Here is a 26,501-nt window from a genome sequence, read left to right on the forward strand (position 1 = left end):
GTGTGTATGTGTCTGTGTGTGTGTCTGTGTGTATGTGTCTGTGTGTGTCTGTGTGTATGTGTCTGTGTGTCTGTGTGTAAAAAGTGCTAAACAAAAATGTACATGGCCTGTCTGTGCACCACTTTCTCTTGTCGGCTGTTTGAAAATTTCAAAATAAAAAGTTTAGAATGTTCCCGTGATCCAGAGGTAGGTGAACGGATGGTAAGGAACAAACAGTTATGAGTGGTCTGACAACAGCTGAGGACAGAGTGACAGCAAAAGAGCCAGGCAGCAAAGTAGCCACATCAGGAGGACCCTGCAGCTTGGAGCCCACCTGGAAGCTTTGTCTGTGACACCATCTGGTGACCAGGTGTGGTAACATCGTGGAAATTCCAGGCCCTGTGACAAACGAAGAACTCCAGTTGTGCCACATAGGCTCTTGGGAGGCTGGAGGTTTGGGAAACGCTAAAGGATCAAGAGGCCAGATGGGGCAGAAGCCAGTAGGAGCTGACTCATCTGGCTGCTCCCCATGGTGATGGGGAGGCTCATGGGGTGGGGGTGTCTCGCTGGGCTCGGTGGGCCTTCACGGATTAAGTATTGCTTTGTTGGGTTGTGACAAATCAATGTCACAGAAACTGGGCTGACAAGGTGGCTCAGGGGGTAGGGGTGTGTGTGTACTGACAAATAAACGATTACAGAAAACCCTTAAGATCCTGCATTGCTAATTTCCATCTATTCTATCTTCTCTGTCTGCAGTAACTTCTGCCTGCGTCTGAGCCTTGCCGGATTTTATTCCATTGTGACGTGTGGAAAATATTAGCAGCTCTCTCGCCAGTGCCTTAAAATGCCTGAGTACAGAATGAAAACTGAAATCTGTCAAGGCTGGTTTTGGACTCAATCTGTGACACGTAGTTTCCAAAGACTATGAGGCCGAGTCCTAATGTGACCGGGCTTTCCAAGCGGAGGACGCTGTGGTCCTCTGCCACTTCCATAGTTGTCTCCTTGATTCCCTGCTGTGCCGAGCAGAGCTTCTGATCCACTCTGGCTCCTGAGTTTCTCCCCCATACATGAGGGTGTATAGTGAGGTCAGCCAGGGGCTGGGGTGGTAGATCCAGCAGAGCTGAGCTCTACTCACTGTCTACCACGTGGCTCAGTAACAAAGCAACTGGGACAAGTTGCCAAGGTCTGAGAAGAGACTGGGGAGCGGATGAGCTCCTGGTGTGAGAGAGGGGGCAGCAGCTGAGCTTGCCTTGACTGTGATTAATGTGCGGGATTCAGCCAAGAGACGGCTCCTCCTGGGAAACCATAATATTTGCAGAGTGGATTCAAACAGACCCTGTGCTCTCTGTCTCCACTCTCTGCAAATCCCTATGTTCTGGTGTGTGTGTGTGTGTGTGTGTGTGTGTGTGTGTGTGTGTGTGTGTGTGTGTGTGTGTGCGCGCGCGCGTGCGCGTGTGCGTACACATGCACATATAGTGCACACATATGTGGAAGTCAAGTTTGGTATCAAGTGTCTTTCTCTAGGGCTCTCCACCTTATATTTCTAGGCAAGTTTCGCACTGAAACTAAACTTCGCCCATACCATGAGACCAGCTAGCCACCAAGCGCAGGGAGCCTCCTCTTTCTAGTTCCCAAGTGCTAGGGTTACAGATTCATTTCCCCAAACCCAGCCTGTACTCAGGTTCTGGAAATCCAAGCTCGGGTCCTCAGGCCTGAATGTGACAAATACTTTTCCAACTGAACCACCTTCCTACCTCCTTAATCTCTTTTGTCCGTAGTCTTTAGTCCTTCTCTAAAATGTATATTTGAACAGAGAAAGGTCTGGTAGTACTATGACCCAGAACTTGGAGGTGTAGATGAGGGGATCAGGAGTTCAAAGCCATCCTCGACTACATAATCAGTGAACCCATTTAAAAAATGGTCATTAAAGAAGACACCCAGTATTGATCTCTGGTCTCTACACACCCTCCTACATATGCACACGCACCTGCACACACATGTATGCACACACCCTGCATACACACACATACACACACACAATCAAAACTTGTTTTTTTTTTTTTTTTTTTTTTTTGAGAGAGAGAGAGAGAACCACAAATCTAGTACCCCTAGTCCGGAACATTTTAAAAAGTATCGTGGGGGCCCAAACAGAATCTAGGTGCTCAGATTTGAAGATTTAGTTTCCAAATGCTCGTGTAATGGAAGTTTCTAGTGTGGCCCTGCTGAGGTAGTGGGGCCTTTAAGAGGTTGGACCGACAGGAAAATCAAAGGTCATGAGGTTCCATGCTCAATAATGTTGTCTTGCTGAAGTGGGTTTAGTTCCCAAAAGACAGAATTGTTATGAAAAGAGTGTCTCCAGCCCTGTGGTGTTTCACTTCTGCTCCCAGTCTGGTCATCTTCAGGTCACCCGCCATAAAGCTCTCACTAGAGCTGAGCCAATACCAGCATCGTAATTCATTATCTGTAAAGCATCCAACCTCTGGTGTTTTGTTACGGCAACAAAAAACGGCAAAAGGCTATGATATAAAAAATGTCACCTCAATCCCTTCTCCCCTAGAAAGAATAAGATCCCTTTTGGGTCACGTGTGCGCCTACAAGGGCACACCCAAGCTGTTTTGAATGCTTCACGTGTGTACTAAGAATTGATCAGATGAGATCCGTTAATTCTTCGTTAAAGGTCTGAAAAGTATCTCTTGCTGGGAATTTCTAACTCGTGAAATCTTCAGAAAGGAGTGTCAGCCTAAACGTTATTCTATTCCATCAAATTAGAAAAATAAAGGCGTGGTCTCGGCTTTGTAACGCTCAAAAGACAGGATTCCTGGAGCCCTCCCTTTGCGTCCTCATGAGGTGTGAGAACTCCTGGGCGTGGTCGGCCTCGCTGATGCTGGGCCCGGCATCGTGGTTCCAGCTACGCTTGCATCACTCTGAAGTCGTAGCACAGTGTACCAGCTGCCCACTCTTCCTGCCATTGATTTCAGCTGCTTTCATCTCTAAACACAGGCTTCACGGGAGGAAAACTGTGGGGAAGTCAGTCCCTAAAGCAGTGGAAAGTTCCTAACTAGGAGACCAGCCCAGCCACCTATGGTGGGAAAGGCCATGAGATAGCTCCGTTGAGTCAGCTACACAATAACAAAGACTGGGAAATGGAAACGGATTTGATTTTGTGGCCCCACTATTCGTCTCAAGAGGAAAAATGTGTTTTTAGGCTGTCAGTTCGAATTCGTGAGGCTTATCTCTCGGCGACTTGGTTATTTTTCACTCTACTTCAATAGCGGACTATATCAGAATATTACCGTCTGTTAACTCCCTGTTAGTTCACAGTCATAATCTGTGTGTCCCCTAGCCCTTTCTCCTGATAGAGAACTATTGTCCCCCAATGGTGTCTCGTCTGGGAGTCTTCAGGGCAGATGGCACCTCTCTTACTGAAAAGCTCAGGATATCTATGGGTACCACTTCCGTCCGCAGTGACGTCAGCTGCCTAGCCCCTTATTGCCCATAGGTTGTTTGAAGGTGATTCAAAGCTACCTCCAATATTCCCAATTGTCACCCCCTACAGGACATTACCATCACCACCACCTCGACATGGAACCTTCAAGTGGAGGTGGATGTTCTGGAAGCCATGACACACATATTATTGAGGCAATGCCACCACATATTTAGTGTCTGTCTGTCAGAGGCCTTAAGTTTCTGTCTCTCTTCCACTAAATGAATTTGCTCACTCCCAAACTCATTGGTCTCTCTTAAAAAATAGTTTCTGGCAGCCCAGCATCCTGAGCAGGCCCAGACTTGTCCTAGCTCCAGTAGGAGATGAATTAGGCTTAGGCCTAAGCCAGTGCTACATAGCTTTCAGTTGTAAAGTTACCGCAGTTTTCTGTCCACCCTTTCTAAAGCACAGATAACTTTGGTGACATGAGTTATTCAGTCTGAGGTTGATCATCCGCCCATCCTTGTGGGTTCTGGGATATCAGTGACAGACAGATTAGTGAGCTCATTCTTGATCAGTGTTCTTGTTCACCTCAAATAACTTTCCTCACATTAACTTTTATACTACAATGTGGAGGCCTCAGCCCACACCCATCGCTGCTGGGAATGGAAAATGCTGTGGCCACGTTGGCAACCATTCTGACAGCTTCTCGAAAAGCCCAGACTTTCTACTCCTAGGTATAACAAGAGCATTGAAAATGTACGTTTGCACAAGGCCTGGTGTACAAATCCCCATTGTGGCATCCTCGAGCACCGTAGTCCTGACGTGGAAACAAGTCAAATGTCCCTCAACTTCGACAAGCAAAATAGGAAGGAGCCATGTGATGGAATACGGTTGAACCATTTAAAGGGATAAAATACTGCTGCAGGCTACAACTGGCTGACCCTTGAGAAACATCAGCGAGTGAAGGAAGCCAGACACACCAAGCCCCAGGCTGTAAAACTTCATTAATTTGAAAATGTTCAGAACAGGCAAATTTAGAGAGACAGAAAACAGACTGCCAGAGTCTGGGAGGGGAGGAGAGGAGAATGGCGGGAGGGCTGCTGGCAGGGAGCGGTTCTTTTAGAAACAATACAAATCTCCTGAAATTATAGGTAGGGCGGAGGAATCTAAATATGCATACTAAAACAAACGACGAACGAATGAAGGGACGCACAAAGGGATCCAACACGAAGCCCGCATCGAGTGACTTTCCACTGGGATACAGTTTCAGCTCTGGACTGTATGTTTTAAAGAGATAGATGGTATGGTTAAGGGGGTGGGGCACTTTGTGCTAGCAGTGAGTGTACTATAAAAGGGAGAGGGGATTGAACCAGGTCGTTCCTGTCATGCTGGCATTTAGGAAGCGGAGGCAGAAAGGTCAGGAACTCAAGGTCATCCTTGGCTACTCAGTGAGTTTGAAACAGCCTGGATAGAGGGGAGTCTGTGTCAAAAAACACTGAAAGCTGTGGTAAGGGGATCCCATAAGCAGTTCCGCTGAAATGCATGAGTCACCCTCACAAACTGCATGGAGGTAAAAGGGAACCGGAGGGGAAGATAAGAGAAAGGAGACCATGAGATGATCAAATACGCTATAGACACGTGCGGACATGTCATAGTGGAACCTGTTACTTGTATAATCAATGTACACTAACGCATTTCAGTTGCTAGAGATTTAGCTCAGCTGGTAGAGTCCCAGTGCACAGTCCTGGATTTTGTCCTAGGCCCATAGGCTCAACCCCGAGGATGGAAACGGAAGGATCGTTTGGTCACCGTGCACTCACTGCGTAGAAAATGGTGATCCGGGATTCATAAAGAGCCGTCCCGGCAGTGTCTGAAAAGGTCTCTGCTTAGGAAAGAAGCAGGCTCTACAGAGGTTAAAAAAAAAAAAACACAAAACACAAAACAAAAAACCGACTTCAGCGGTCAGGGCTCAGGAAATCTGCCTGGAGCTTCAGAAGTCAAACAGCCCCGTTCAACAGCTGAGCCAGGGCAGAGGGGGCCTCTGCGGGGGTGCGGAGTGCTCTAGGAACCAAAATAGTGCGGGATGGCTACTGGGAGAAGCCCCGATCTACTGGCCTGAGCCGAATCCAGACTGTGTTAGGATCTCAGCCCTTTGCAGGAATTCCCACTTCCTTGAACTTAAATTAGTGTCAGAGGACTTTCACCTACAAGTAACAGAGATTAATTCCCACAGACTGAGAGATAAGGCTACCTGTTTTTTGTGTTTTTTTTTAAAGATAGAATGTTTAGAGATGGGATGAAATGGAAAACGAGTGGATTCTACACCTTTAAGGTTCTCTCTCTCTCTCTCTCTCTCTCTCTCTCTCTCTCTCTTTCTTTCTCCCTGTGTGTGTGTCTTTGTCTCTGTCTCTGTCACTCTCTGTCTCTCTCTCTGTTTCTCTCTCTGTCTCTCTCTCTGTCTCTGTCTCTCTCTGTCTCTCTCTGTCTCTCTGTGTCTTTGTCTCTGTCTCTGTCTCTGTCTGTCTCTGTCTCTGTCTCTGTCTCTCTCTCTCTCTCTCTCTCTCTCTCTCTCTCTCGGAGGCCACATGACCTGGGAACAAGCTGCTTCCCTGTCCCTTTTAGACAAATAAGACTCCTACTTCCTGTTTCTGTTTCTGGATGTTTCCAGCAACCCTCCTGTCCTGTCTCACTGACACTCACTCCTGGCTGACCCCTGCAGACAGAGGGCAGGTGGCCCAGTGTGGGGGCCTTCTATCTTGTAGAGTCACTCATGGGAGCCACCACACAGTGGATCTAAGCAGAGTTAGCTGCCTTGGGCCGCATGGGTCAGCACCTGCTTTGAGGTTTGTCCCCTGACTGGGCATTTAAAAATAGGTCCAAATCCAACTTCAAAGTACAGGTTATAAATGTGGCTACCACGCTGACTTTCCTGACAACTGGCTATCATACAAACCAACTTCCTAAAAGACGATCTTAAAACGTCTTTCTGTCCTCAGATTTCCAAGATTTACCTCAAAACTACCTCGTCTCCTTCCTCCGCCCCACGATCTCCCCCAAATCCCACACAGTGAGTAGTCAGACTGGCCTTTCTTCCAACTCTCTTCTCAAAATTATTTAACTTGCATTTCCCACGCAGCAGAAGCAGGACCCCCAACCCTTCCCCGTCCCCTCCACCAGTAATCCAACAGATTCAATATGGCATCCATGTTTCTACTAACAAAACCTTTATCTTTTGATTATTTCAAACACTTACAGCTCTAAAGGTTTATCAATCCTCAACCACCATTAACTTCTGTGGGCAAGTCACAAGTAAGTTGTTTTATTCAGAAAAAAAAAATCACTATTGTTTTCTGAGATGCAGTCTTGCAACGTAGCCAAGGCTGGCTTCAAACTTGCAGCAATGTTTGGGTCTCTTCCTCCAGGGTACTAACAACATGGTTTAAAAATACCATGGCTCTGGAGATAGAACTCTGTGGCAGAGGGTTTGCCTAGCACACAAGCTTCCCCGTGTTCCATCCCGGTACCATCAGACCACTGCCCCGGACTTTGTGATGTACTCCTAAGACCCTAGCACTTGGGAGGTTGAAGCAGAAAGATCAGAAGTTTAAGGTCATCTTTATCAACATGGTGAGTTCAAGGCCTGTCAGAGATCCCGTCTCAAGACACAAAAGAGTAAAGAAATTAAAAATGCTGCAAACCATGTCCAAAGGCAAATTTCGAAGCTGAAAAAGTGCCTATGAAATGTACCTCACTTTCCCTGTTCAAGTCAGTCGGCAAGGAGCAACCACAGGCAAAGGTATATATGAGCCGTCAGTTTACAGGAGAGAGATTACACATCACGGTTTGCCTATCAGATTGGCAACGTTTAGAAGAAGCTCATCAGCCCCGAATGCAGACGTGGTATGGAACAAAGGTGCTATAGAGAATGTCAGCCAGAATGATTTTTCTAAAAACAAACAGTCTGTATTTGATCAATATTCAAGATATGCATGAGCATGTGTGTGTCTGTCTGTATGTCTGTGTATATGTGTGTATGTGTCTTGTGTGTGTGTCTATGTGTGTGTATGTGTATGTGCATCTGTTTGTGTGTGTATTGTGTGTGTTTGTATATATCTGTCTATGGGCATTAGTGTGTGCATGTGTATTTGTGTGGGTTTGTTTAGATGCATGTGTGTGAGTTGTAAGTGTGTTTATGTGTGTGTACGTGTTTGAGTGTGTTTGTGTATGTTTGTGTCTGTGTCTATGTGTGTATATGTTTTTCTGTATATGTGTGTATCTCATTTTTTTTGTTTGCCTCTTTAGACATGATCTCACTATGTAACCTAGACTAGCCCCAAACTCAGGATTCTCCTGTTTCAGCCCCAGAGTGCTGGGATTACAGGGCTGTTCTACCACACCAGGCTCAAAGCATATGTGTGTCATTTGTTTGGTTTGCTTTTGGTTTGCATGAAAGGAAATACAAACCACTGTGTAGTTTTATCTGCACTGGTAGGTTAGTATGACAATGAAATCTTTAGAGCAGTTTGCCATCGGGATCACTCAATACCTTGTCAAACTGTGTTTGTGGAGACGCAAAAAGAAAAAGGATAGCCAGCATGCTGTGATGAACTCAGCAAACAGGAGACAGGGGCTGCCCTGCACCCCACAGGGTCAGGCATCCAATGAGCCCAGCTCATCTCTTCTGAGTCTTGCTCTAAGTATCTAGAAATAAGGACTGTCCCTACACTTGCTCTCTGAGCAGCCCAAATCCACAAGAGGCGGTGGGCTCCTCCCTGTCAAGGCACAGGTGAACAGGATGTGCACACATGTGTGCAAGAGTCCCTGGAAGTGGAACTGGATGTGCAAGGCTATGGCTGGTCTCCTTTGTGGACTTAGATAATGTCAAAATTGAAGCCAGACATCCAGGCCATGATGGTGTCTTTGTAAAAAAAAAAAAAATCTAATGCCCAAGTGTTCAGATGGATGCTATGTGGACCATCATTTGTATTCTTACTCTAGCCCCACAAATGTTACAGATAGGGTCTGAAGACTGAGAAAAAATCTGTGTGTGTGTGTGTGTGTGTGTCTGTGTCTGTGTCTGTGTGTCTGTGACTATGTGTCTGTGTGTGTGTCTGTGTGTGTGTGTCTGTGTGTGTGTGTCTGTGTGTCTGTGTGTGTGTCTGTGTATGTGTGTGTGTATGTGTGTCTGTGTCTGTGTGTCTGTGTCTGTGTGTCTGTGTGTGTGACTGTGTCTGTGTGTCTGTGTGTGGGTCTGTGTATGTGTGTGTGTGTATGTGTGTCTGTGTCTGTGTGTGTGTCTGTGTGTCTGTGTCTATGTGTACGTGTGTGTGTGTCTGTGTGTCTGTGTATGTGTGTGTGTCTGTGTGTCTATGTGTCTGTGTGTGTGTGTCTGTGTCTATGTGTGTGTGTCTGTGTGTGTGTGTGTCTGTGTGTGTGTCTGTGTATGTGTGTGTGTGTCTGTGTGTGTGTGTGTCTATGTGTGTGTGTCTGTGTCTATGTGTCTGTGTGTGTGTGTGTCTGTGTGTGTGTCTGTGTCTGTGTGTCTGTGTGTGTGTGTGTCTATGTGTGTGTGTCTGTGTCTATGTGTCTGTGTGTGTGTGTCTGTGTGTGTGTGTCTGTGTGTGTGTGTTCTCTATTCATAATGAGAGGACAACAAAATAAGCTATTTTGCTTGACATTGTGGCTCTTGCCTGTAATCCCAGCATGCAGGAAGCCAAGATAGGATTTCCCTACGTCTGAGGCTTGTCTCAGATATTGAGCAAGAGGCTGTCTCAATGCATAAAAATGTGAGTAAATAATAAAAAGACAAGTTATTTTAAAAGTAGCCATGGCGACTGGCCAGCAGATACTTCGCTTCCGTTACGTGGACTAGAGATTAACGCCACATCATTTTTTTTTCTTTTAGACCAGGCTGGCCTCAAATTCACAGAGACTCATCTTCTTCTATTTCCCGAATGCTGGGATTAAAGGCATGTGCCACCCCTGCCTGGATCCACCGTGTTTTTAGTTCACCAAAGGCATTCCCCTGAACTCCGCACAAAGTCAGACAAGTAGCATTTTAAAACAGGAACAGCAACGTGAAGGTTGCTGTCCAGAGACACACACTGTTAACATTTTCCTAAGTCTCCCTGTGGCGTTTCTCCACACACTGTTTAAAACAGGGTTGAGATCATACTTTATATATAATTTTATGATCCATCTCTTTTTTCCCTCTCTTTGGCTAAATATCACACTGAACATTTTTCTTGCATGTCCTTACAAACTCTTTTTAAGGAAAGGTCTGAATAGTTGCATCGTGGACTAGATTATGAATTCCTATCATTGGTTTAAACACTCCCAGTTGTTAGATATTTAGGTTGTGTGCAGGGATTCTCAACCCAATATAAGTCAACCCGCAATGGGTATGGTGACTTACAAGTTCTTATTTGCATTCCGGTTTACTTCCTTAAGGCAGAGCTCCGGAGAGAGAATGTACTGGGTCACGGGGTACTGACACATTTAAAGACTCTTGGGACATCAGATTCCTTTCTCCAGAGACACTTCCAGCCTTTCTGGCAGTGCCAAAGCCCGAGTCTATGGAGATGGAGTTCTGCTCACAGTGGACTGGAGTAGAAAGTTGGAGACTGTATCATGGTCCCCGCTCTGCGTCAAACCAGCTGTGACACCCTAAGGCAAGCATGAATCAGAAAATGCCAATAATAATGACTTAACCATATGTGTAAGCCTTACATAATCAAAAACATCGCTTTTTCGTGTTTATTTGCTTGTTTTCAGTCTCCCGACCACTCTGAAAGCAAATCTCTGAATTATTAGGTGTTTTTTTTTTTTTTTTCTTCAAGGATCTCACAGAGAAGAAATGATACAAAATGCCCAACTTGTGGCTCCTGTTTCAGAACGTTCTTCACTAGCTCTTCCTTCCTTTCCTTTGCAAGCTAAGGCTGGTCCTGGTACCTCTCAGACCGCACTGTGTGCTCAGATTATCTGAGAATCTTGTCACTATGTAAGTCTTGATCAGTAGGAAAGGGTGGGGCCAGCACTGTTGCTAGCAGGTCCCAAGTGACCACAGCTGCTGGTCTGGGAACCTTAAGTTGAAGAGCAAGGTCTGAGTCTGTTACATTCTTTTCTAATAGTAGTATTGTGTAAGTCAGCATTTTCACAAGCCGTATTGCATACTATGTATCGTTTATCCCGTAGAGCACATCAGATCCTAGAATGCATACACCAGTGGATAGGGACTAATGACCGACCACAAACGATTCCCTGATCCTCTGGCACAACTTCAAACAATGATGTTAAAATAGAAAGCCTGACATGCATCTGTGGAAGAAGCCCTCCAAAGGTAAGACTGCCCATTTCAGACCTAGCTTAGGCCAGAGTACATTTACCTGATGTGGGGATGGGGGAACAAAGGCTGTACCTAAGGAAATTAATGAAGGAACGGCATTCCGGGGGAGGTCACAACCTTTGGGATGTGAGGGAAATAGGAATGAGCCAAATGTCTTCAGGCCATTGAATAGACTCACTTGAGGAGAATGTATAATTTATGTCAAAAGATAAGGGCAGAAATGCAACCCTGGGCCAGATTTTCACAGCCCGAAGATGCCAGGTTAATTTAGACCTTTATCAGCGAGCACAGTGCGCAGACAGGTGCCATTGACGGCTTCTGAGCAGAGGAGGGGCGTGGGGGAATGACGTCGGAAAGATAGGCTTCCAGAAGGAAGCAAGCACAGTGTTTAAAAGGCCCAGGGCACACTGGAGATGAGATAACGCTGGTGGCAAGAAAGCTAACCGGTACAGATGCCAGAGATTGTGTGAAGAGGAAGGTAATAGGTTAGACGCACTGGCTAAGAGCATAAGGGAGATGGTGGAGGGGTTTCTGACTATCCTCATGAGTTTAAGGTCCATGGTGGTAATGTGATTACACCATTAGCCAAAAATAGGGCCATTGGGAAACCTGGTGCTTTGACACCATTTCGTCAAGATGAACAACCACTCCACCCAACCAACTTTCTCCTCTGGAATGGCCCGCAGTCCCATCATCGTAACGGAAGAGGAAAGGTTTCCGCGGTCACCTTGCTCTAGTTTCCCGGTTTTAAAAAATGCTCTCTATCATCTGTAAAGATGGCTCCCGGCTTTACAACCAGCTTCGTAGGAAATAGGGGGATGCACAGACTTCTGTCCACCATTGCAGCTGTGGTTGAGAACACAGCATAGGAGGGACAGACGGAATCTGACATGCTGGATCAAACCCAAGAAAGTCCTCTGTGAGCCCTGGGTGGTACCATGAATTCTGGCTTTCTGCTTATTGTCAGCATCTTCCCCTTCATAGAGGCCAGCATCTAATTCTGATTTTATTCGGACACACCATGCTCCTTGCTGGTATCTGAAATTCAACTCACAAATCCTCCTGCTCCATTGCCTTATAGAGGCCCAGGCGTCCTTAGAATAGCACAGTTATTTGTAGCCAAGGGCAGACCTTTGTACACCCTTGGCATCGTCTTCTAGGGAGAGCTCATGGGAGCCTTGGAGGAAGAAGCCCAGACATGCCTGTGACGTCCCCTCCACGAATCAATCTATCCCATTGTCCTTTTGAGTGCTGCGACCTCAGGCCACAATTGTAAGGTGTTTTGGAAAGTTTGGAGTTGTATTCATAGCTCTTGCAGGACAGGCAGAAGATGCTTTAATTAAAACAAAAGTAACAATGGAAGAGTATTTTGGAAAAGGGGTCTGTGTGTGTGTGTGTGTGTGTGTGTGTGTGTGTGTGTATTGAGCCAACTATCTTCACTGAATTCCAACTGGCATAGATAGTTGCATATGAAGACTTTTTTCCTTCCCATTTCTAATCATAGATAGATAATTAAGTAAGAACTTCAGGAACACCCCCGTTCAGAACACAATATAGGACTGTCTTCCTTTAAAGTTCAAAACAAGCTGCTAATTCTATCAGCCCAATAAATGTGCACGGCGTTCCCCTTTTTAACAGCCATCTGTTAGTCTAGATTGACTCTGAGTTAACTATAACATTAGGTGGTGTTTGATGGCATGATTTATCACAGATTTGCAGCTAACTACAGATGAAGGAGGCCTATGACAAAGCCACCATGAAAGGAGTTTCTGGGTTCCCCAATTCTGTCTTCTGGGAAAGGCTGTTAGGAGGGAAACAGAATCCTAGGAACACAGATGTACCGACCCCTCTGGCACACCTTGGTGAGAGATGAATTCTCAGGATAGCTCTGCTTCTATTTGACTATTAAAACCTAACCATATTTTTTTATTACTCTTTTTGATCACTTCCAGAGCCAGGGAGCCTGATACAGAGGTGGGGGTGGGGCAAGAATTATCTAAGAAGCATCTTCGATCACAGGCTTGTCTTTGAAAAGTGGGTAACTTCTTCCAAACGACTGATTGTTTCAACTACAGCCCACATCAGGAAGAGACCCCAAACCAAATAAATTCCCTATGCTTGCATAAGGACAAACCCATAGAAGGAGGATGGTGGCTCAAGGGGAAACAGATGGGTTCTCATTGCTGCCTGAAGCTGTTTGGCAAGATCTTTTTGGCACAGACTTTATTATTTTTTTTCTTTAAATCTCTTATCTGTGGAACCAGCTGAGGTTTTTAAAATGTCACTTCCTCTTGGCATCCTCAAGAAGGACTAAAACTGAGTTTACTGACTGTCCAAACACGAGCTGAAGTGGAGAATGTAGGGAAGGCACTGGGAGACTTGGCCCCCAACAGTCTTCTTTCGGTAACTTAGAGTCTATTTCAGACACGTTCCCCTTTCAGTAAACGAAGCAAAATGGATAGAGAATGAGTAGTCCGTGCTGCTTCAAGCTTTGCACTCACAGTTTTGGGTGGTGTCCTACGTCTTTCAAAATGTTGGATTCTCTAAATATCGACTGACTTATCTTTGTGTGTGGTGTGCTTATTCTCGTGTGTGATTGTAACCACTCACGTGTCGGGGCTTGCCTGAATCATATGCGTGTCATGGCTTGCCTGTGGAGATGAGAGAACAACTTCCCAGGTCAGTCCTCAGTGAATGGCACCTTGTCTGAGGTAGTGTCTCTTGTTCAACCACTTTATAGGCTAGGCTACCTGGCTCACGAGTTTTGGGATCTTTCTGTCTCTGCTAGTGTCTTCCCTTTGGAACATTGGGGTTATAGATGCATATTACTGTGTCTGACTTTGCATAGATCCTGGGGACCTATACTCAGTCCTTAATCCTTGTGAGGTATTGGATACTCCCTCCACTTGGATTCTTTAAATACTGTGTGGTTAAAATGTCATTAGGAGGTGGTATAGATTATATATATGTGTATATATGTATATATATATACATTATGTATATCTATATACATATGTATATCTATATGTATATATATATTCATTATTTATTATGTATATAGCATTCTACCTGCATGTATGCCTGCAGATCAAAAGAGGGCAGCAGATATAGACATTTATGATCCACCATGTGGTTGCTGGGAATTGAACTCAGAACCCTCTGGAAGATCAGTCAGTGCTCTTCACCACTGAGCCATCTCTCCAGCCCCATTATATATATTCTCTTTTTTTCTTTTTTTCAGAGCTGAGAACCAAACCCAGGGCCTTGCGCTTACTAGGCAAGTGCTCTACCACTGAGCTAAATCTCCAACCTCCATTATATATATTCTTAAAGCTAAATCTATTGTCATCAAACCACCAACTATTCATTTCTGAATCTTCAGAAACATGGTATGAAATGCTAGGTAAACATGACTCTATTCCTAACCAGTGTTTCTTCATTTCACAGTTAACAGTAGGTACAGGTAGAACCACCAGTGATAAACTGTATTGTTATTTCTTTAAATGAAAATTTTTATTGAGACAAAAATGGAAATAGCCAGACAAGTATAATCACAGCACCTGGAAGGATGAGGAAGAAGGATCACTTCAAGTTTGAGGCCAACCTGGTCTACATAGCTAGCCTTGGGCCAGCCAGGACTACATAGCAAGATCCTGTCTCAAAAACAAACTCCAGATAAACAAAAGAAAATTTAATCTAATATTTCCCATCTATTTTTGAGAATTCCATATATGTATACAATGTCGTTTTTAAACTTGTGTTCATTATTTAACTTAATTAATTAATTAATGTGAGTATGAGAGATGGCTTTAGTCAGTAAGCATAGACTCTGAAACCATCACCTACATTTAAATTCCCACTCTTCGTCCATGCACTATCATTTATTTATTTACCTATTGTTGTTCAGGAGATAGGACGTACATTGCCCAGCTGACCCCTAACTCCTGGGCCCGAGTGATCCTCCTGCCTCAGTCTCTGGAATTGCAAGGACGACAGAGGCACGCGATGCTATGCCTGTCTATGATTTGCTGTGATGTTTACAAAATCCTTGTGCCATTGCCATTCTTGGCCCTCTTTTCATTTGAGGCAATTGAACTCTGAGGAAATGCGGTCTGTTTGCCTGAGTTACACACTAATAGATGTTCAAACTAAGACACAAAGCCTCCTCTGTCTGCACTTGCTCTTAGCAAAAGGCTGAGGAGTGAGACCAGGTCTGTCTCGCCCCAGGCATATGTTTTTTCCACAACAGACATATCCATTACAAGCATTGGGTGACAGCGTGTCCTGGCTGTTATAATCGTTATGTTTTTCTTCTACAGCTTTCTATGCAACACAGTTCCTCTTTGTTTTCTTGCTCCCTAGTTGTGTCTGCCAATAGGGAGTGCTGGTGAGCAAGACCTTGCTCCTTCAAGCTGCTTTTTGTGCCACCAGAATCAGCCCACCACCCTGCCGGTGGCACATCCTTCAGTAACGGTAATGTTTTCCAGTTTGCGTGTCGTCCATCACTCCAAACCACTCGGCACCCCCGGGTACCCTCTGGCTCTCTTCCTTCCTCCTGAGCAGTCTCTTACACCTTCCTGCCCTACACCCAATGCTTCCATTTAAATAATCAGCATCTCTCATCCTTTCTCCACATCGAATGGCAATCTTCACTTCCTGAAGTCACTAGTTCTACGACAGCGTAATGTTCTCTTTTTGTTTTTCTAGCTCTAGAGACTTGTCAAACAAGTCTTTACATTATCGCTATTGTTTGTCTCCTGGCTGGACTCTGGCTGACACAAGCGGTGAACTTACAACACGGAAATTTATTTACACAACTACCCAACATTGCATATAAAGCTCTACTCCAGCAAACAGGACCTGCTACTGTATAATTAAATCGAAAAGGAGAAATCGTCATTAAGACAAGATGTCTGTCTATCTGATGTTTTAGTGTCTTACTGACATTGTCTGTGATGCCCACTCATAGCTATGTCTCCTCGGTGACAGGAACTTTTCTTGACCTTTCTACTTAATACATCGGGCTCCTAATCCATGAAGTCAGACATATGTGTATGGGTGGATATGTTAATTATTTCCTAGAGTAATTGTAAGTCATTTATATTTGATGGAAAGGGAAATTCCAAAGATTACTATTACCCTGTAGGATATTAAACCAAAAGTTTTTAATTGAGTCGAAACTATCCACTTATTAGAAGTTTGAGGTTTGCTAATACTTTGAACTCATAGTACTGGTCACTCCTATTTTCCTTCCTTCCCTCGGTCTCCCTGATCATTCACGTCTTACCTTAGTCTGATACATTTCTCATAGTTGATGAACCAATACTGATACATATCGATTAGCCAATGCCAATAAAATCACAGTTTATGATGAAGTATTCATCAGCTCTCTGTGTACCAATAGGAGCATGTGTGTCCCTGCAGGCATGTGGAGCTCAAAGTATAATTCTCAGGAGTTGTTTCTCTCCCTCCCTCAAGTGATTCAGGACAGAACTCAGGCCATTGGACTTGGTGGCAGGTACATTTACCTGCTTGCTGAGCCATCTCCCCAGCCCAAGTCCATTCTTCTTATGGTAGAGTTTTATGATGTTAGCAAAATACACATCAGCATTGTGTAGAGTGGCTCCACTGGCCTGAAGACTCCCTATGATTCATGGACTAACGTCTCCACCCTGAACTCCTGGCAACCACTGATCTTTTTATTGTTATTATAGTTGGCCTTTTCTATGATGTCATTTAGCTGAAGTAGAACTATGTAGTCTTCTTACATGAGCTTTTTTCACTTGGCAATATGCATCTATGAATCTTCCACCGCTAGTCTGGGGACATAGCTCGCTGAAGGAGCACTTGCCTGGTGTGTTTGCAGCTCCGAGTTTGATTCCCATCCCTGCAAAAGTAAACACATAATTCTTCTACCTTTGTGCACGCCTCTGTAGTGGATTATTTTTTTTTCAGGTTTTTATTTCATTGTTTGCACGTACGTCGGTTTAGCCACTTGACTATCAAGAGATGTGTTGGTTCCATGAGGTTGTCACCTCTCTTAAAGCTACTACCATCGACTTACATGGGCAGGGTTTCCCATGGGTATGTACTTTCTTAGGTAAACAGGAAAAATGTACGACTGTTTGCCTTGCATGTATATCCCAGGCACCGTTTAGGTGTTTACCTAGGGGCATAATGGCTGGATTGTGTGGTAAGAGTCTGTTTAGCTTTGAAGGGTGTGGTGGTTTGAATGAGAATGGTCCCCATAGACTCGTATATTTCAATTTTTAGTTCTACTTGTTGGACTGTTTATTGAAAATTAGGAGCAGTGGCCTTAAGGGAGTGTGTCACTGGGGTGGGCCTTGAGGTTTCAAAAGTTCACATTAGGCCTGGCCCTCCCCTCCTCAAACTCAGATCAGGATGTGAGCTCATTGGCTACTGCTCTGGCTACCCTGCCCCCAACCATGATGGCCATAGACTTTCTTTTAAAAGTTGCCTTGGGGGGTTGGGGATTTAGCTCAGTGGTTAGAGCGCTGGCCTAGGAAGCGCAAGGCCCTGGGTTCGGTCCCCAGCTCCAAAAAAAGAACCAAAAAAAAAAAAAAAAAAAAAGTTGCCTTGGTGGCACTGTTCTGTGACAGAACTTGAGCTAAAGTGAAGGGAATTGCTAAAAGCTGACTAAAGTAACTGTATAATTTGACTTCCATTTTTGCAGCTCCATTGGTACAGTATGTGCCCAGCACATAAGAAGTCATGGGTTTGATCCCTAGCTCTGCATATAACAAGTGTGGTGGCACGTACCTGTAATCCCAGGAAGACAGGAGAATCAGAAGTTCAAGGCTATCCTTGGTTATGTAGGGAGTTAAAGGCCAACCTGGGCTACATGAGACCTGTGTTGAATAATGGAAACACTGATACTAACGATGAAGACACACAAATTTTACTGGAATTACCAAGATTCATTCTTCCAGTGTGGTGTGTTTGTGTGTGTGTGTGTGTGTGTGTGTGTGTGTGTGTGTGTGTGTGTGTCGGGGATCATGGATGTATGCATGTGTATGCACTCTGTCTCTTAAAATTTCCTACTTAGATTTTCCCAAAATGTGCAACATCATTAATTCCAACACTTATGCAGAGGCAGTTGGATCTTTGTGAATTGGAGTCCAGCCTGATCCACATAGTGAGTTGTAGGACAGACAGAGCTACATAATAGAGAGACTCTGACATACACACACACACACACACACACACACACACACACACACACACACACACACAATTCTTTGACAGATCTAGCCTACCATTTTCACTGCATGAAAGGTGATCTAACTCATCTGACCTAGGGAGAAAACATTTGTCGTCTCTGTAATCTTGTGGATACCTTCCTTGGCTGCGGCCCTGAGGTTTCCTGAGAGCCACCTCACACACATGCTGGCTCAACACCCCTTTCAGATGCTAATATTTTACAGTTGCAAAAGAGAGCCCAGGGAACATTCCAGTGAAGTGACCAGCAGACTCATTTAGGAAGCATTTCAACATGGAAGCCAGTCACTGGATAAATGCTAAATCACCCTGGCATGAATCCAATGAAAGTAAAATTTTAAGCCACACCTTCTTTTGTTATGTTTTTAAATAAATGTAGTGGCCACTGGAGAAAATTGAGATCAACCCTGTACAACTAGGTCTTAGGCTTATCTCCAAGAAATAAGATCCTCCCTGGTTTTGAGGCCGACAGGCTGAATTCTGACACTGCCCAGAACTTGCACAGGCTGGGCAGAGGGAGTAGAATTACATCTGGTAGGATGGAGTTCGTGGTTTGAATGTCAAGGGCATTCCTAGGCTCACTGTAAACCTCCTTCCGATTCCTGCATTTTTAGGCTGTTGAACTGAAGCTTGTTTCTTTGGAGTCTTAAGTTATTCCAGACCACGAACAGAATGATTTGTTCTTCCCACCTCCTTAGAGGTGGGGCCACAGGGCAGATGACTGGCACTTAGTGTGCGTAGCACACACACAGAGTCGACTAATGTACAGGTCCCAATATAAACACTCCTTCTCTAAACCAGTCCAAGGATTTTAAAGGCTTTGGTGCTAAAACGATTTTTTTCAAGGGGGGGAGGTGTCGGATTGTGTCAACTGCAGTCTTGCTCCTGCTTTATGTTTTAAAAGAAAAGGTGTTCGGGGATGTGGCTCAGTAGTGTAGTGCGTGCCTACCATGAACAAGCTTAAAGTCTGATCCCTGGCAGTGACAGAAAGACAGGGAAACAGTGAGGGGTGGGGGAGGGAGGGAGGGAGGGAGAGAGAGAGAGAGAGAGAGAGAGAGAGAGAGAGAGAGAGAGAGAGAATATGCATACACATTTCTTCCTCCACAGCTCTGTGAAGTTCCGAAAAATAACAAGGATCCCTCAGCTTGCCTCATTGGTGGAAATGCCTGGTTGGAACATTCCTTTGGCCACTTTAGCTGAAAACTGCATACCTAGGAGACTGAAGCATCCTTGCTCCAGTCTCCTGTCTCAGAACTGACTGAAAACTGTCTCCAAAGATAGGAGGACTCTGTGCAAAAAAGCCCCCAGAGAAAACAGCACAAAACCACACCTGGTCACATGGAGGCTAGCCAGAGCCAAGACAGGACCTCTTCTGCGTTGGTAGCACCCCTGCCACCCCCACCGTGGGAGGGCTAGGGGACTCTTCGTTTTTTTTTTTTTTTTTTTTTTTGTTTTTTTCCTTCAGAACTGCTTGTTTCTGTCTCAAGCACACCAAGGACATCTAGGTGATCCTTTCGACTGTCAAAAAACCAGTTGTGAGCCTGACACACTGCGCAGGCGTTCTCCTTCCAAGCTTGGTTCTTGTCACTGGAAACGCCTCTCTTGGGAAGATGGAAAGGCTCAGCTACCCATTTCTGTCTGGGACAATTTTGCTCCCGGCCCTTTTTCCTGCATCAGCTTTTACTTAATGGGTTGTTTTATTTGGCAATGACCAAGCAAGGAAACCAAGGATATTAATAATGATAATCGACATTTGAACTTCCTGGGTACGACATGTACTTTGTACCCAAGTGCAGAATAGATTTTAAAAAAAAATTTTTTTTTTGTGCATGCACAGATGAGACTAAAAATTGTCACAGGCTTAAATAATACTTCTGTCTTTGTGCCATTTGAACCAACTCTTCTTTCTTTTCCTAGCTTTGGCCCTTGGAAAGGTTTGAGGTCACAAAGCAACATTATTTATGCCAGCTGCAACCCTTGCCACGAAGCCTTGAGGCATCCCAGTTACGAACGCAACAGCGCAACAGCGGGGAGCTGAAGCAATTCGGTGATTTTCCATCAGTGAGATGGCTTCCAGCAGCAAAACCCCATGGCGAATGCTATGGCTACTTGGTGACTCAAGTGCAGATATCATCATAGATCTGATCGGGTTTTTTCTGTGTTTTGCAAAGAAAACCTCACCTGCTGATGTGTGGGTTACTGTGACCCTTTGGTTCTTATGCCATTCTTCCTGAGTTAGAAGGGGAATCCAAGGAGGGCTGTAGGTGCTGAGAAAACAGAGATCCTGGCAGGAGCGGTACACTTTGATTGATTGTGATCTGTGCAGTTCAAGTCCTGGGGGCATCAGAAACCTACCGCAAGTATTTGCCAGGCACACTGAAGTCTGCCCACAGGACAGTTTATCAGGAAAGGAGTCCCTGAGGTGGAAAACCAATGTCCACATTGTTTTGCATGGGATGGTCTACATTTCTGAGAAAAACTAAGCTGTGTGAGCTTCCGAGAAGTGAGCTGATACCGTGGGCATGAGAACACGCTAGCCTGAGACTCTAATGCTTCTGACAGTCTCTGGCCTGTGCTGACACTTCTTACAAACCAAAGGAGAAACTGAAACTTCTTACAAACTGTGCCCTTAGGAGTAAGTATCCCTAAAAAGGATTTTCAGTGTCAGTGGTGGGTCTGAATAGCACAGTAGTGACCACACACTCAGTGGGAGTCCCCAGGAAAAGCATCTTAGGCATCAACCGTTGGAGCCTTGAGGCTTTCCCTCCAGTCATTTGGCCCTTTAAAGCAGCCTGATCCCTCTGTGCTTCAGGCATTCTGAAATGCATTACTGGCGATTAGAAAGTGTGAAGTTAGATCCCACCAACACCCAGGAGAAAAATCCAAGGTGAGCTGAGAAACAGCGTGAACATGTTTAGGTATTTAAGTTACCCAGTTCGTCCCTAGAAACTCCTTCTGACCCTCTCATCTGCTTCGTCTCCCCTTTTTTGGTACAAAGTATGAAACCCACACAGAGTCTTGTTTGTTGAAGCAATAGTCATTTTTAAAAATCTTTCACAACCCCATGATCGGGAAGCAACTGTTGGAATCATACAATAGCGTATTTCTCTTTAGTTACTTTTCTGTGCTGAGATTTTAGTATGTTGTAATCATATTCATGATAAATTATAATGTGTGATAAGCCAGCATGCTTGCTATAAACAATTCGCATACAGAAATGAATAAAGGGTAAACACCTCCTCGAATCTGAGTGCTAGAGTTAATCATTGAGGCAGTTTTAGCAATGTTAATCAATCACATGCTTTATCTTGATAGGAGTATCTGTGTCAGCTATCTATCTATAACATGTTAGAACACTCACTAGATTTTCCCTCTCACTGTCTTCACCAGAAGCTGGCTTTAACCACCTCTTGGGTGGAATACAATGTGCTTATAGAATGTCATGATGAAGGAGAAAAAAATGTGTAAGTGATTTTTTTGTTTAAAAAAAAAACTACATTATGTTTATAAAGGGAGGCACAGAGTTTCATGATTTTGTTAAAGAAATGTCAGTATTTCAAAGATGAAAAATGAGATGCTGGACTGGTCATGTGACCCACACCACTTAGGAAGTAGAGGTAGGAGAAATGAGAATTCAGAGTTATCCTCAGCTATGCAGCGAGTTCAAGGCTAGCCTGGGCTATGTGAAAACCTGCACCTCCGAAACAACACACAGTTCTCTCCTGACAGCAGACGATGTAGGCTGTATACATCACTGAAGACTTTCCCTTTTCTTTTTGAGACAGGGTCTCATTATAAAGGCCAGGATGACCTTGAATTTGTGACCCTCTGCCTCCGCCTTGGGAGTGCTGCAACTGTAGATGTACTATGCAAAGACCATTTTGCCTGGCCTTTCATGAAAATCTTGTTTTAAAAAACGGTCACATCACAGGCCGGAGACACAGCTCGGTGGCAGAGCACTTTCCTAGCATGCTTGAAGTCCTGGGTTCAATTCTCTCTACTGGGAGTTGAGTGAAGAAACTAAATCACATTGTCATGCCCCAGGGTCTGAGTGTAGCTCAGTGGTAAAGTCGCTGTTCAGTAAGCACCAGGGCTTGGGTCTGATCCCCAACATCATAATCAACCAATAGCGACGGTAAGGAAGAGTGGGAACATGTCACCCAGGACAAGAGAATGTTTCTAGTAAATACACAAGAGGCTCAGGCTGGACGATTTTTAAATGTTAGAGTGTTTGCCTAGTGTATATCCAATCCTCGAATCTACAAAAATTAATAAAACAAATTTAAAAAGCAGTTAATCTAGGAAACCGTAATGTTTCCTGATCACATTGTTTGGGGACAGGCTTTCTCATCATATGTAAATATATAGTGGTCCAGGACAAACGACGGCTTCCTACCATCAAAGTCAAATAATCGGAGAGTTAACATGCAGACCAGAGCACCTACGTGTGTGTCTTGCAGCTGCACTGGACTACGCCTCAGTCGAGAATGTAGATTACCCCTAGATCAAAGGCTTGCTTTCAGAAACAGTCACACTGGGCTCTCAAACCCTGGAAGTGTTTCTACCCTTTGTTTCACGTAGAAGTCAATGGTCTAAAATCCAGGATAATCGAAAACAAAATCAGAGAATCCTTTTCCCAGTAAAGGCTATAGAATTGCATTCTACAGGCCAATGCAGATTTCCCCTTCCGAGAACTGAAGGACTAGTGCTGTACGTGACAGGCCTGAAGCCATCTGGGTTTGTTCTCAGGTGCATGCTTTCGTTTTTTCCTGCTCTGTAGCAGGGATGCTGACCACTGCAAGCCATTTCCTTCTCTTCTTCCAGGAAAACTGGCCAGGAAGAGGCACCATCATGTGTCTGGAAGGCAGTGGGAGAAGGCAGGGTGTTCCTTCCTTTTCTGTGCCCTGACCGATACGGGGCTAGAGCAATGTCTTTATTGAAGTTTCTGCTTCCATTTGACAAACCCATGATCGCTCTTGCTCCCAGTGGGCCCTGGTTTTTAATCCTATCACCTCTGTGCCAGCAGGCTAAGGTGGAAATGCCTCCCTGCTGCTCTTATGTTTGGGGTGAAACATAACCTTTTATACCTCAGCTACCCCATCACCCATGCCACCAACTCCCTTCATTAAATTCCCTCTTTTCTAATAATCCTTTTCCTTGTTAGATACACAGCCTGAGGATTCAGAATCAGATCCAGATTGTCATGAGGCAGGAGGGCCCGCACGGCAAGCAAGACTGAAGTCATGAATAGGGCCACTGGCTTATGTCTTAGGAATCATCACATGCCACCTAGGCTTTGAAGCTCATACTTGTAATTGCAGCACTAGAAAGGCTGATGCAACGGGATAGTAGCTTGAAGCTAGCCTAGACTACGTAGTGAGTTCTAGGCTAGCCTGAGCTATAGTGTGGGACCTTGGAAAAAAGGAAAGAAAGGGAGAGGGAGAGAAAGGGAGAAGGAGGGAGAGGAGGAAGAGAGGGAGGGATATTGATTTCCATATGTGCATAGAAGCGTTTTACCATCTCATAGGACAAAAACTTACACAAGTATGATGCCTTCTGGAAGCCATATTATATGGCTATATCATAAGCTGGAATGAATAGTATATAGTAACTTATTAATAAATATCTATCAGAAATTCATTCGATTAGACTTAGGGGAAATAATTAAAAAGAGATTATTTTCACCCTATCTATGAATATTTTTATTACAAAACAAAGGGAAATGAATGCGGTTCCCCACCCCCAAAGCTATTAAATTGTATTCTTTGGCACACAGACTTTATATAATCAGGAATCAACCCGGGACCTCAAATGTACTAGGCAAACAGGTTACTACTAGGCTGCAACCCCCCTCCACACCACACTCTGCAATTTTCTTGAACTGAATAATGTCGACGTGGAGTTAAATAAGATTTTTAGAACTAAAAAGCCAGGCCTATAAAACAAAGCTATAAGTCAGGGGTGATGGTACAGATCAGTGTATCTCAGCTCACAGGATGCTGCGGCAGAACGAGCAGGGTTCAAAGACAGCCCGTGCTGTGCAGTGAGGGGAATGCCAGCCATATCCGCACTGACAAACCCCAGCTTCCAGAACTCCAGGACAGAACAGGTAGGTAATAAAGAAAAAATACAGAAAGTACGCTGCTGGCTGGGAACACATTGGAATATAGTGTGGTAGTGTCCAAGGAGACCAAGCATACCCAGTCCTCATAATGCTAAGATTGCATCCAAGTGTAAGTCATAGAAGTGTGTGCTTGCAATCACCAAAAGATGTGCATACCATGTCCACACAAGAACACAGTAGCCCCAAGCCTGGACGCTACCTACTCCAGTTTCCCTAAAAAAAAGAAAGCATAAATACATTATAACATACTCACAGAGAGGAAAACTTTACAAAAATGAGAGTGAATGACTCGAAAACCCCGTGCAACAAATGGCTGCTCCTGAGAAGCAATTCTGGGTGAGGGAAAAGACAATGGAGTTGTACCAATACAAAGGTATCCTGCAACTCTTGATTCTCATTTCAATAAAACCTTTCGTTTGTAGTTGGGTATGGTGGCACACAGGTATAATCCACATTCTCTGAAGGCAGGAAGGTCAAGAGTTCTAGGCTAGGCTAGGCTAGGCTACATGGCAAGACCCCGTCTCAAACTGACAAAAAATTGACTTGTGATCCTTTATAGTCATGAACCTCCCGAGGGACAGAGGATCGCTTATATGGCATTACCATCTAGATCTTAAATGTGCCCTAATGTCCTGTTTTGAAGGCTTGGGCAGTGGGTCTCTTATATAGGGAGACCTCGTGGGAAAAAATTAGGTCACAGCTGGGATGGGCAAAGTAGATCATACCTTTAATCCTAGTACTTGGGAAGCAGAGCAGGAGGCTGTCTGTGGGCTTGGAGCCAGCCTGCTCTACATAGCAAGCTCCAGTAATGACAGAAGATAGACGCTGGTCAGTTAGGGCAGGGGTTTCAAAGCAGCAGTTCTTTGAATTGCTTTGCTGGAGGTCAGAACAAGGTCTCATTCTCCCTCCTCCTTATCTCCTAAGTGAGCACCTTGCCTAAAGGCTATTAGGCACGTGACTGAAATAGTCTCCATTACGTGACTGAAAGGGAAAGCACCTGGACACCTGGACACTTACCTAAGTGAGACAGCTGGATTGACAGGCTGTGAGGTCAAAGCTTCCGGGAAAGGAGGAGGGTCACTGGAGGCCAGGAGATTGGAAACGACGAAAGAAGTCTCAGGCCGATGAAATAAGCTCAATTCACTCCTGCCAAAGACCACCACACAGACAAGCAGGCACCCATGCACTAGCCGGCACAGACAGACACACTGACAGGCTGGTGAAATGAAAGGGCTCATGTCTCAGACCTCGAGGTCAATTTTATATCAAATCTACACAAAAGTGGCAGTCTGACAGGAGTGCTATATGACAGCAACAGCATGTTTTATTTTCAGTTCCCTGGACATCTGATATCAGCCATTTTGTGCTGACTCATAGCTCCCAGACATCCAACATTAGCTATCCATGCTCACACCAGAGTCCACACCAGTCCCATCTTTTCTAACCATGAACTGGCCCTTACTACCCCCTCTTCCTATAGAAGCTCATCCCTGCCTCCTACCTCACTGAGGTTTCTGCTATAAATCTTTTTAAAAGGCCCCATGGTATCCTATTTCTAGGGAACCCCTTCCCCATTTTCCTTCTCGAGCTCCCACCCATAAATCTATAATAAATTTTTTTCTCTAAAACTCACCATCACTGGTCAGTGAATTTCATTCTTCCAATTTAAGAGCAAAGAAGCAAGCAGATTCAGGGCAGCTTTGATAACTGCTGAGTTTCTGGGATCCTAGCTACCAGAGAAAGACTCCATTGTGATCAAGACACTCCAATTTTCCTGTGTCACTAGGTCACTCAGAGTTACATAGTAAGACCCTGTCTCGGCTCCAAAAAGAGGGAAATGTTCTTAAAAGTAGTAGAAGGAAAAGAGCTGAGTGGTAGCAACTCAGACCTTTAGCCCAGGACACCAGAGGCAGAAGCAGGCAGATCTCTCAGTCTGAGGCCAGTCTGGTACAGAGCAAGTTCCAGAATAACCAAGGGCTACACAGAGAAATCCCATCTGGAAAACCAAAAGGAAGAAGAAGAGGGGGAAGAGGAGGATGTGAGGAGGAAGAGGAAGAGAGGAGAAGGAAGAGGAAGAGGAGGAAGTGAGGGGAATTGATGAGAAGGCGGTGTGAGGTAGGATGCAGGAGGAGGAGAAGGGGCAGCAGCAGTACTGGACACATGTCCTTAAGAGAGACATTGGCACCCTGGCCCTTCTTCACTTGCTTCCTGGCTGGCATGAGGTGAACAGCTTTGCTTGACCATGGCTGGCCTCACCATAGGACTTAAGCCAATGTAGCAAACTAGCCACGGACAGAAAGCATAAATCCAAATAAGTCTCTTCTCCTCTCTAGCTGTTCATCTTGGGCATATTGTCACTGTGGTTGAGAGCTGCCTGGCACACATTC

General features: G+C 44.8%; 1 long non-coding RNA gene across 3 annotated transcripts; it reads left to right on the forward strand.

The window, feature by feature from the left end:
- Positions 1-9,962: 9,962 nt before the first annotated feature.
- Positions 9,963-21,235, forward strand: LOC147996069 (uncharacterized). 3 transcript variants are annotated; one of them, XR_015677835.1, is made up of 3 exons: positions 9,963-10,077; positions 10,601-10,745; positions 19,908-21,235. It is a non-coding gene; the product is annotated as an uncharacterized LOC147996069 (long non-coding RNA). The 3 variants fall into 3 exon arrangements; XR_015677829.1 differs by lacking the exon at positions 9,963-10,077 and adding an exon at positions 15,114-15,224 and having other exon boundaries at positions 10,520-10,745; XR_015677821.1 differs by lacking the exon at positions 9,963-10,077 and having other exon boundaries at positions 10,465-10,745.
- The last annotated feature ends 5,266 nt before the right edge of the window (positions 21,236-26,501 follow it).

Source organism: Rattus norvegicus, chromosome 2 (assembly GCF_021556685.1).
Source record: "Rattus norvegicus strain SHRSP/BbbUtx chromosome 2, alternate assembly SHRSP_T2T, whole genome shotgun sequence".
Lineage (NCBI taxonomy): Eukaryota > Metazoa > Chordata > Mammalia > Rodentia > Muridae > Rattus > Rattus norvegicus.